This window comes from Lissotriton vulgaris, chromosome 8 (genome assembly GCF_964263255.1).
Source record: "Lissotriton vulgaris chromosome 8, aLisVul1.2, whole genome shotgun sequence".
Lineage (NCBI taxonomy): Eukaryota > Metazoa > Chordata > Amphibia > Caudata > Salamandridae > Lissotriton > Lissotriton vulgaris.
Genome location: NC_141696.1, coordinates 663,631,079 through 663,643,429, shown reverse-complemented (window position 1 = coordinate 663,643,429; position 12,351 = coordinate 663,631,079). Strand labels below are relative to the sequence as shown.

The following is a 12,351-nucleotide window of genomic DNA, read 5'->3' as shown; positions in this document are numbered from 1 at the left end:
TTAATATGTCCTTCCTGTCTACAATAAGCACATTGATTGTACCCTAAAGAAGATCTTTGGAAAGAGGAATCATTACGCGACTGCGATCGATTCGATTGCGACTGTGATCTATTCTGCTGAGGCGCATTCTGATTAGAACGCGGCGGATACGCTTGTTGTAACAACACTTTAGTTTTTAGCTCTTTCGTCTTTTTATCAGCACGGTCATTTTCCTCTTTCTCTCTATTCTCGTAATATTGTGCCGTAGCCAATATCTGAGCTGAGGTAGAAACGGCCCATGCACTCTCTGAATTCTTTAATTTATTGCTCAGATCGGGCAACAAGTTCGACACGAATTTATCCACAAACAACCTCTGTCCACCCTCAGTACCCATATCCTGTCCACTATGATCAATGAATGCTTCCTCAAACCTCGTAAAGAAATCGGAAACACTCTCATCTTTCTTCTGCTTACAGGCGGACAACTTGTCCCAATTCACCCTCATAGCTGGCATAAGCGTTTTCATTAATGCAATGATTCGCTGAGGAAGAGCAGTAATCAATTGATCGGGTTTAGTAGCAGCCACTTGTCCAGCGTCTGCCGCTGTAATGGCAGCCCAATCACCACCTAATTCATTTGCGTGATCTTGGTGACGAATCTTAGCCCATACCGGTTGCGGTACGACGTTGCCAAACAACATGTCGATATCGGCAAGATTCATTACCGTAGCATCTACGAGCTGCGATAATTCCTTATAATACCCAGTAGGATTTTTACGAGGATCGGGCAAGGATTGTTTCACCTGAAGCACTTCCGATCGTTTCCATGGGAGGTGTATCCATACCCGCTGGAAATGCGGCGGAACAATAGGAATGGCAGCAGCATCGCCGGGCATCCACACTGGTGGAACTTCACGCATAGGATATTGGCCAGACTCATCTTGTTGTTCAATATCCTCAACGAACAATGCATGAGGAATAGGAGCGGGACGAAGAGATAGCAACCGCTCAATAGCCCGTCGGACATTAGTATCTACTATCAGTCCAGTTGCGAACTGAAGCCGAAGCTCAGACAGGGCGGTCAGCACCTCGTCAGGCGCATTGGCCGCTATCTGATCATGCAGGAACTTGCACATTTCATCAAACACATATCTCTGAGTTGGTATGTTGAATTGACTAAATGTTTCAAGGACAACACGGGGTGGATTTCTAAGAGGGTTTACCATCCAACCCATCGCCATATTATATAGTGCAACACGTTCTCTGTTACCAGGAAGCTGACTACGTCTCTGAGGACCATCAGATCCAGCAGACCCAAAAACAGGTCCGAGCGACTGAAAGAAGTTTGTCGCAAGGGGAGAATTACGATTACGAGTAGAGGGAGAAGAGTAAGACACAGGACTAACAAGAGAAGGAGTAGAAACAGTAGCAGCAACAGGGGTTAACAACACAGGAGCAGTAGCGGGAGCAGGAGTATGTGGAAGCGGAGGAGCAGTAGGAATAGAAACAGATAAAGGAGCAGGAACAGTCGGAAGAGCGGGTGCAGGTTGAGGAACAGGTGGAGGAACAATAGGTGGAAGAACAGGTACGGCAGGGACCACAGGAGCCACGGTACCCTGTACGTACGGAGGTGGCGACTTCATAAGATAGGACATTAAAGGATCCTCAACTGCCTCTTCCTTCTTATCCGACTCCGTAGGCAAAGCAGGATAGCATTTATCTATGGACATACGCTGTAGTCTCTCAAACACTTCCTTATCCTTATCCTCCTTATCACGCTGAAACTGCTCAGCTTTCTTCACTATAGTAGCAACATTATCTCGCTGACTACGTTTAGTCTGTCTGATTTCTTTCTGTCGGGCTTCTTTGCGCCACAACCGAAAGGCATCAAACATGGCCGGCCTAGATTTACGTTCGAACAACTTTATTTCTAAATTATCTAAGATCGACGCCTCGAAGCTACCGTGAGGTGGCCAACGAAGGTCGCCGTCTTTCTTTGTATATTTAACCCAATAATCGTTAAAAGCAATCGGGCCTAGCCCATGTTTGCTATATAAGTCATAAGTAGGAGTTCCAACCGGAGGTATCGGACACGAGTCCTCCAGCAGGGAATCCGCACCACAAGGTCTAAAACAACTAAACAAAGTACTGCGACCAGGCATCTTGCACACTAGCCGAGTTTCACAAACTTCAAGGGTTACGGGATTTACCAAGTCCCAGCAAAGAACAAAACCCTCGGTTTTTGGCGGCTGCAGTCGTCAAATAATACAACAACAAAGTACGCTAGCAAAGTGTCACCGACAAAAACACTCACACAGCGTGAACAACAAAGACACCCGCTAAAGTGTCAACAACTAAGAACTCTGGGAGCGACCCACAAAATACTTAACTCAAAGATCGATGGCGTCACCAGGAAGGCCCGTCAATCGTCTCGCTATACCAAGGTCTACGCCAGGCGCCAAAACAGGTCTACAGTCAGGGCAGCAGTCCGTCGCAGCCGTCAGGAGGCGGGAATCTTCGCGGGAAAAGTCTTCGGGCCACTTATTTCGACAACAAGATCGATGAAGCGGGGTGCACCTTCCCTCGGAGATTTCACACGAAGTTCCTCACGATCGTCGGGCTTGGACCGGTACCACTGATGCAGCCCCACGTTGGGCGCCAACTGAAGGACTGGGTTCTTTTGGACCCAGCGGTGCCAGGGCACAACACCTGAAACCTTCGTGGGTAACCTGCTCCGGCGTACAAGTCACAGAGACACGGGACACTTCCTTCGGCGTCAAAGATTCAAGGTTTATTTGCTGCAGGGAACACAGAAGTCACAGGAAGTACATCGAGTGTAGTTCGGGGAGACTGCTTCAAATTGGTTCTGTGGATCGCTCCTTTTATACAGTTTTTACCCATAGGATAACATTGAACACAAAAGTTTACAACCCGGTTCCCACAATTAGCCCCCAGAGGGGTCGCTTTGGTCACTTTGAAACACACAAGGTCCGGAACATAAGTGCGGAAACATTTGGCGGTCCCCAACTGTAAAAACCCATCTTCCCACCATTAGCAAATTCCAATCAGCAGTAAAGTAGATCGAAATAGGAACAAAGACAGGTGCAGAGGAAGACGGAGACAGTGGGGAGATCGGAAAGGGTGTAAAAGGGGAGGTATCGAGAGACACGAGATACAGGCATCAAAGGGACGCGCCTAATGAGATGCACGGCTGAGACAATAAGCCCGTGCGGCAAGATGAGCCTCGAGCGGCGCCATCTGCCTTACAGTAGCATCCCCCTCGTCATAAAGACACTTACAAAGAACATGTGTCTTCCGCAAAATATCTTGGGAGTCCCAGGGTCGCGAAGCGGACAGCGTCCGTTCGCTGGCTACTTGAGGGCAAGAGACAAAATGGATGCCGTATCTAAGATGGAACCCGTGGGTACAGATGAAAAACCCACATAACAAACGAACGGTTTAAGTTAGCACAGCGAAACTGCGCACACCTACTAAACTCGTCATTTGCGGTTCATAGATACCAGACTCGACCATATTCGTGCGAGTCGAAAACACCACTTACAATTGTCACGGAACCTCAGGGGATAACAATGTGGTTTATAATGGTCCCTTTTTAGAAAAATCAGGACAATCGCAGAACCGGTTCAAGAACTTGGTAAAGATTGGTAGCTTAAGTTATTAAAAATATTTGCCAGCAGGGGTGCCCAAAAGACGATAGCTACTTCTGATCTAAGCAATGGGTACCCCATCTGGCACAGGTTCTTCCCTCACCTGCTCTACTGTATGGCAATGATCACTTCCTGTAATGTGATCTGTACTTTTGAGGAGCGATCCGGACTTCCTGGCAGCGTATGGCAATGTTCTGAGGCTGATCAGATCATAGAAATAATTTATTTTCAAGTTACACTATTTATGTGGCAACTAATGGAATTGGTAGTCTGGATTAGGGACTGGATATTTGATACAGATCTCCAAAAAGATTTACTATCCTTTGGCTGGGCCATCTGTGTCACTGTGTCCCACTGCTGAGTAAGAATTCCATTTAGTATCATATAGCGACATAATCTCGTTGTGTTTTGTTTAAAGCCTTGCGCAGGAGACTTTTGGTCAGAGAGCACTTGTGATCAAACTAGCGTTGTGTTAAATATGATGGTCTGTGGAGTTTGGAAAGAGACTGGTAGATCCTAGATCATAAGGCGATGAAAGAGTTAACAATCGCCTCTTGTCTAGTTGTCTCCTCCAGATAACCCATGACCAAATCAATTACTACCCCCACGAATTTAAGGGGATCTGTTGGATTCCAGTATAAACTGCAGTTTGTTGATGGAACAAGATTACAAAGCCCTGCAGAGGGTTGAAATATCTCCCTAAATGGAACCTCAAGAACAAATTCTTTAGGATTCTGATCCCCAAAATCTGTACCAATATTGTACCATATACCTAAAAATCAGCCACATTTTGAGATATAAATATATAGTCAATCACTGATGAACAGTTCCTTCCCCTGTACGTAGGCAGCAACATCCAGTACATTAAACAAATTGGAGGAGGCAAAGGAAGGCTTCCAGTGCCTCTTGATTCAGGTCCATTAACAGTGCCAGCTAAGTTTATCCTGTAAATGTTAGACATTTCTCTGGGAGCAGTTTTCACAACTCATTCAGGGCTTGAGCCCTTTGAGTACTACTGCAGCTGGAGGCTAAAGCAATTTAGCCCCTATAGGTTTTAGGCACAAACAAGGTAACTTTCTAAAGTACTGTTTCCATAATATTTAATATGCATCTGACTTTACCAGTGAATTGGGATGGTAATAAATATTACTAAGAGTATAAGAATAGAATTTCTAGAAGTGTCCTAGCCGAAGACAGCATTTTTATATTTAATAGTGTCTCTGTATGGAACAGCCAGTCTTGCTACAGTGAAAATAGCTTTTAGGTACTAGTCACTTTGAAGACATGCTAAATGATGATTTTCCACATCTTACTTTTAAATGCCATGCACACTGCCCAATGGGCTATAAAGCATAATTTAGGGGGTATCTTAATGATATTTAAACTGAAGGTTTATGTCTGTCAACACCGTTTATTTTGACAGGTTCAATTGCTGTTTTTTGATCTTACACAGTAAAGCTCCAATGGTAGGCCTGAAGCAATGCTTACACTATTACTGTAGTGGATGGTATAATAGGTGCTGCAGTCTACTAGTGACATTTGACTTTAGGTCGTGGGTACACTTTGTACCATATACTAGGGATTCATAGGTAAGTTAAATTTGCCAGTCAGGCGATAACTAATCAACATGTTTTAGAAGGGAAAGCACATGCACCAGGGCCTAGTTAACAGTGCCCCACTGCACACAAAAAAGACATCAGGCCACACGAAATCAATGTGAGCATGCATAAAGAGACATTTTCCTACATCAATAAAAAAGCTACATTAACCGCTACCTTTGAAATGAGACAAAATATATGAAAGGGTCAATGATGATCACCTACCTGGAAGTTACTATTGTGGAAAATTGTCTTTTTTGCCATGGTTAGCCTCCACGTTTTGCCTAGAACATGATGTGATTTTGAATGAAAGTGCACTGGGTCCCTGCTAACTAGTTTCCCAGTGCCAGATCTCTTTCCTAAAACTGTACCATGATTAGCACAACTTCTGCAACCCCTGTAAGACCCTTGCAAAGGGAACCCCTGGTACCCAGAGCATTGGGCCTGAAGAGTGACCAGTAGGGTTGCAGCACAATGTGTGCCACCCTAGGGACCCCTCATCAAAACCATGCAAACTGCCATTGCAGGTTACATGTCTTGGTGCAGAGAAAACAGAAGTGTCAACAAGGCAAACAATGCCTGTGTGCCATGCCCACAGACACTGCATGAGGTATAGGTAAGTCACCCCAACTGCAGGTCTTGCAGCCCTAGGGCAGGGTGCACTATATCCCATGTGTGGACATATCTGTGTGAACAGGTATGACCCTACAAGTACCAAGACGATTCTTGGATATTGTAAATGCACAGGGAAGACATAGATAGTGCATGGGTTGGACAGCCCCATGGTGTCTTCACTGTACCCAGGAATGTTTGGTACCAAACATCTCATCCTTATAAATTTGCACTGATGGCAGTGTTGGATTTAATCATAAGGGTCACCTTAGAGTGTCCCCATTAAACCTTCCAACCTCTGGTGGAGTCTCTGACTAGTCTTTGCCAGTCTGCCACCACCAGACATAATTCTGACCACATTGCGAGAGAGTTTGCGCTCAGAGGCCAGGAACAATGCCTACTCTGGACGGAGGTGCTTCACACCTCTTCCTGGGTGGAATAGCATTTCAAGGTTGGAAGCTTCAAATGTGATGCCACCTTTTAAATGCAACCCGGGCATTTCCAGATAGTGGAGGATGCCAACCTCCCGGTCCTGCTCCACATATGGTCAGAGAACAAGCAGGAAAATTAGTTATATTAGGAGGTGGGCCCACATTTAGCCAGCACCACCCCTAAGGTGGGGCAGGTGATGTGGACCCCACTTTTCAGTTTCCTCCATCTTGTTTGAGAATGAATTAGCCAATTAGGGTCAGGGTTGTGCCCACTCCCTAAAGGAAGCGATGACATAGAGGGCGTAGACAAGTAGGTAGCTCACTACCTGTCTTTGCTAGTAACACCCCTACATTTAGTATCTAGTTGGCACCCCTGGTCCCTGAATTTTAGATTTGATGGGCCTAAGAAGACAACAGACAAAGAAGAGCTGCTGACCCGAGAACGGAGTACCTGCTGCAAGAATTCTGGTACAAAATCCAGCCTCCTGTCTCAAGGACTCCAAAATCATGGTTGCTGTCTTGTCCTGCTGCTGGGACACCTCTAAGAACCCAGGAGTACCTCCAGCCCTTCAACCTTGGAGTAGAGGCACTACTCCACTGCAGTCCGCAGTTACTGATCCGGAAGAGTCCTGTTTAATGACTTGCTGATCCCTGGTGACTCAGAATCCAAGCAAGAAGAGGTACACCAGCTCCGCAGGGTCAGATCTGTCTCCCCACTGAGTGAGGAGCCAGGACCAACTGGAACCATGCCATAGTAATACCAGAGGTACTGGACCACATGCAACCGACACCAAGATTAATCCAATCCAGACTCCAACTGCCCCGGAAGCAAACACCCATCAATAAACATTGAGAAACCTGAGACCCACTTCATGAGTGACCCAGCTGTCTGGAAATCATCCCTGCAACTCGCCTGCCCCTGACAGCAAAGACAGTCTTGACACAAAGAGACAGGCTGCCAATCTGTCCTGCACCTGGCCCACCCAGCCTGGGTACTAATGAACCAGCTGTGCCCCCATGGTCCTGAGGCCCTTGCAACACATTCCCTCATTTAGGGCCCCTTGAACTTCCTTGTAGACCTCCTGTGCAGCCTTATTTTAGGTGACCCCAGTCTTTGCTGCGCACCAGCTACCAACAACATTAACACCCAGCTTCCCTGCTGAATCCAGGACGCTCATGATGATACACTAGTGGAACATTGGACCTGGCCTTGCTACTTAAGTCCAGAAGGTGAACCCTGTGAAACAACTGCAGGATTTTCTATTTCTCTCCATAGGCTTCTACTGGCATAAATGCGCACAACTGTGAGTTATTTTGAGAACTTTGAACATTCATAACTTAAAAGGTTATTTCCTGTGATTCTTGGTCTTAAAAAGTATATAAAAAATCTGTGTTATTTTTGTGAAATAGTATCAGATTTATTCTTTTATTCATTTATTTCCACTGTGAGAACCCTCTAATAAATCTAACTGCTCATACACACTACCACAAATAGGGAGTTTTTATTATCTACTTATGCCTTTGTGTAAAATCTGAGGCCCACTGTACTCTTTTAGTACACTATACAGAGAGCCAGATTCCTACAGCTAGTCTTTCAGAAAAGAATTGTAATAAGATTGAGGGGATCATTAATTCAGTTTAAGCAGCTTTCTAACAGCTCATTGGCAAGATTTTACAAAGTGGACAAAACAACATTAAATGGACAATGCTGGGAAGGGGCTAAGGGGAGTTGAAGGAACCGAGATGGAAGAAAATGTAAGAACAGTGGGGGACACAAAACGGGTCCCAACTGAAGCAAAAGTCAGAAATCCGTTACACTCATATAACTCATTGCAAAGTCTAAAAGGAGTCTTAAAAAGAGCTCAACCAATATCAACCTAGAAATAGTTCCAACACAGGAAGTAAGTGTGGGCGATTGAAATTAGATGTTGGTATTCTAGTATTCATCCTAAGCTTCCACTATTAGGTTTTCTAGTGGCTCCAGCTGAAGTGGGCCTGCCTTCTTACCTGGATCCTGACACTACTCCACCAGAATAAAACTACCAGCTATAAGAATATTATGATTTTTTAGTAGTTCCAAACTCCATGGAACTATATACAAGTCAGGGGCATAACATGATTTTAATGGGGGAATTTCAAAATTATATACATTTATTTTATGAATGGGAATTCCTGAAATGAGAGCCACCCCACTGCAATGTTCAAAGTTGACAAAACATATAGTGTGTGTTTTTAATGTTTCTCTTGTTGCGGCACCTAAACAAAATTATACCCTAGGAAAATTCACTCGAGGATTAATAGGCTAAACTGAAATCTTGATATTCTACAAAGAACCGATGATGAGTGTACCAGAGGTAGCCTAGATATGTATGAGTTTTTGTGGTTAGGTACAGCAGCTAAAACCAAGCTTACTGGGGCACTTATATTGATTCAAAAACTGGCAGATATTATGGATGAGGATGATGTTGATTTGATAAAGGCAATAAAAAGATTTGTGAAAGATTTGGGTAAAAACGTCTTCAAAGAAAGACTAGTACAATGAGAAAAGTCCACAGTATGAACTATCACCAGAAATAGGCTCCCTCCTTTCAACTGTAAATCTCAAACATCAAAATCTGGTCATACAGCAAAAGTAAAATCTTTGAAAAAAAGTGAGCACTATCTTATTCAAACAGTGTATAGCTTGCCAGATTCATGATGGAGAGGCAGACACATTTCCTGTAAAGAAATCAACATGTATACACCATCTGTGTAACTCAATGGTTCATAGAACTGCAAAAGGAAGTCTGAACTAAATAAGTGCCTTGAGAACTTTGTTCCTGCAGAAGGGAAAGAGGATGATGTTCATCATGTTTTGGATGTTGAGATGAAAATCCTATATGAACCTGTCACCTCCCATTTGATTACACCAGACAAGACCAATACCTTTTTGAACCATTCCATTGAATTAATTGCCTAGAATTAAAATCAGTTCAGTAAACCTTCTGTGCACTGAATAGATAACTTCTTTATCTATAAAACAGAGGGGCTGAATTCATATGGGTGAGCTAAAAGAGGTAAGGGAGTTTGTAGATGAGCTGAGCTGACATAAATAGTGCAAAAGCAATGTCTGGGACACTTATGAAATGATCAGAGCAAACAAGAGCTTTTGTATTACTGGTTATCCAAATAGAACCATCAAAATAGCATGGCAAATTTGTAGTACAAGTGAATTATGCTCATAAACAGGCGCTGCAACAGAGCCACTAGAGCAATGCACCCAAGAGCAAGCTGACACAAGAATGTTTCCTAATTTTGATAAAAGCATTCCTGAACGTAGGAAGGGTATTCACATATAGGCTGTAGATACCAATGTTGTTAATTTAATTTTATAGTTTGCAAAGAGACTGAACTGTGGGTTGCCCTCGATGCAGGCAAATCTTTTAATAGTCTACGCTAATGGTTTTGCTATAGCCTAAGGAATTGACTGATGGATAGCACTACCTTTTATAGAGCTGGTAAGAGACACCACAACTAAGTTTTTAGGATAAGACAAAAAACCTTGTTAGAAAACTAGGAATAATTATTGAGAAGTGAAATCAGTCCATTGTACCCTTTCTAACAAAACTATAATAAATGTGTGAATAAGGTTAGGCTTACAGTGTTTGCAGCAAGAACAATAATTTAGATATCACTCACATTCTGGATTTCTTTCATCAATGCCATCAGGATAGATTTTCAGGTTGACACATTAGGACCTGGCCTTTTAGAAAACCTCCAAGTCTACAGATTTTTTGTCAGATCGGAGACAGACAGTCTTTGAAATGACAATCACAATGGATTCCTCAACGTCCTGCAGCATTTGAGTCACAAGAATTGATTGTGTAAATGTGGATATCCTTGACTATGCCAAAGTGCAAAGAATTATGTGCCCTGCAGTGCTCTTTTTTGTGTGGTGACTGAGTATTTTTAATTTTGTAAACATACTTTTTAAAGATTTTCTAAGACAAAATCCTTTAAAGGAATACATGATTCTTCAAATTAGTATGTTTTTAAACCTAATAAATGTAATTACTTTGCTACCAGAAATTTTACCAGATTGTCCATAGTTGAATTGGATTTCATTTTGTGAAATAATTATAAATTGAAAATTATGTTGCTACATTATAATAGGAATTGTATTTGAAATTAAGTTTTCGCCTTAACTCTACGGTCATTTCATAACTTAGTAAGACAATCAATCTGGTGTGAATTATCAATTTTTCTTCAATGATATTTCAAATGTATTGATCTTTCAAAAATTATTTGCCAACCTTTTATAGAGCATTGACCGCTGAAGACATTTTAGCATAAACAAATAAAATCTATTGATCGATTCAGGGGTTATGAGTGAAGACTTACTGCAGTAGCCATTTCCAATATTGTGGTTCACAATGCTTGGTATCAGTGCTTACAATTCTAAGAATTACATTTTCAGTGGGAACAACATCTCTGTCAAGTTACATGTGTTTACCTAAAAAATGCAGCTATATTTTTTAGCGAACCTCCAGTTCTTTACATGGCATGAAATCATTTAGGATCTACTCCTATCTGTCAATAAAGTTAGTGAACAAAGCAGCATGTTTATTGTTTAATTCAGCCTACCTGCTTTTGAAGGAATATGCCTGGCAGATGTTTGCATAACGTATCTTTTTTAAAGATAACATTAAAGGTAGCCTTCAAACTGTAATTAAAGCAATAGTTGAATTCAGGAATACTTAAAGCCATATGTGACCAGGAGAAAAGCAATATGAGTTGTTCTAGTAACTTGTATCATAGCTTGTCAAATAAGAAAGGAATTAGTTCAAGTTACTGATTTAAAAAATAGGTTTCACTCAAAACATGCAAAAGTGAAGGCAGATCATGAAAACTGTTTGCAGTATTTAAATAGCTTTTCAATCCAGTAATCTATTAACAGTCTGCTTTATAGGTTTAATAATTTAGACACCGAATGCCTAATTAAAATGTGCAGGTGAAAGTGTGCTAACCTTTCCAGTAATCTTTCAGACTTTTAATACAGACACATTACTTTATCCGATAATTTTTCCGAATTTTAATACAGACACATTCATTTGTATAGTGTGTTAGGGTCTTTTTGGCACCAGAAGGATCAGTTCCTTATTGGTTCCCTAGTAGATATTGTCATGGCGCCCAGGTTAGATGATTTGTTAAGAATAGGATTCAATGTGGTTGCTTTGGTAACCATATTGATATGCATTTAATTAGTGTAAAAGCTTACTATGATTTGTTCATATATTATATTTATTGAGCAAGATATCCAGAAATGAATGCACAATGCCCAAAGACAAAGAACCATGATAAATGCCTTAGTTATAAACCTTTGATAGCAGAAATAGCATTATGAAGGATTTCCCCCCATGAATGAAGCAGAATGCTACCTCTTGCTGCGGACATTGCTAACAATAATTCAAAGTCAATTAAAAAAAATACTCATTACTTACAGTGCATTGCTCAAGTTGTTTTTCAAGAGCATCTGAATCACCAAGGGCAGGCCATTCTTCATTCAAGAAAATATCCACTTCTGCCATCCATTTCTTGAGAGTTTGTACGTCATTCTATGTATTAAAAGACAGTTTTATTGATTTAAAGGACACTGATATACACAATGATTAATACAACAATATTAAGAACAAAACTTTAGGAGATAATTGATTTTAAGTAATCAGTTTCTACCAGAGTTCATGTGACTCTGTATGCCTGGTATAAGAATGTTGTTTTTATTGTGTCCTTATGGCTTGCTAATGAATTAAGGGCATATCAGACAGGATCTGCAATAATAAGGACAAATTAAAATGTGAATACATGATTTTTAATACTTTTGACATTTAAAAATTGAAACAATATGACTTACACTGATGAATTGAATACACCAAAATATATGTTTTTATTTTTAGATCCTCTGAACTATTTCCTAATCCAGCAGGAAAAATCCAGATCTACATTAACAAAGTCAGGGTTTGTGAATTTTGTTTGTACACAAATGTATAAATACTTCAGAGGAGAATAACATTTAAATGGTTTCAT

At 41.6% G+C, this 12,351-nt stretch overlaps 1 protein-coding gene across 1 annotated transcript in view; it reads right to left on the bottom strand.

The window, feature by feature from the left end:
* DMD (dystrophin) overlaps nucleotides 1-11,857 on the bottom strand; it is a 4,652,165-nt gene extending 4,640,308 nt beyond the window's left edge. The window contains exon 1 of the mRNA XM_086934537.1: nucleotides 11,769-11,857. The gene's annotated coding sequence lies outside the window, so the exon portion shown is untranslated. The remainder of the gene's footprint in view (nucleotides 1-11,768) is intronic.
* Nucleotides 11,858-12,351: the final 494 nt, after the last annotated feature.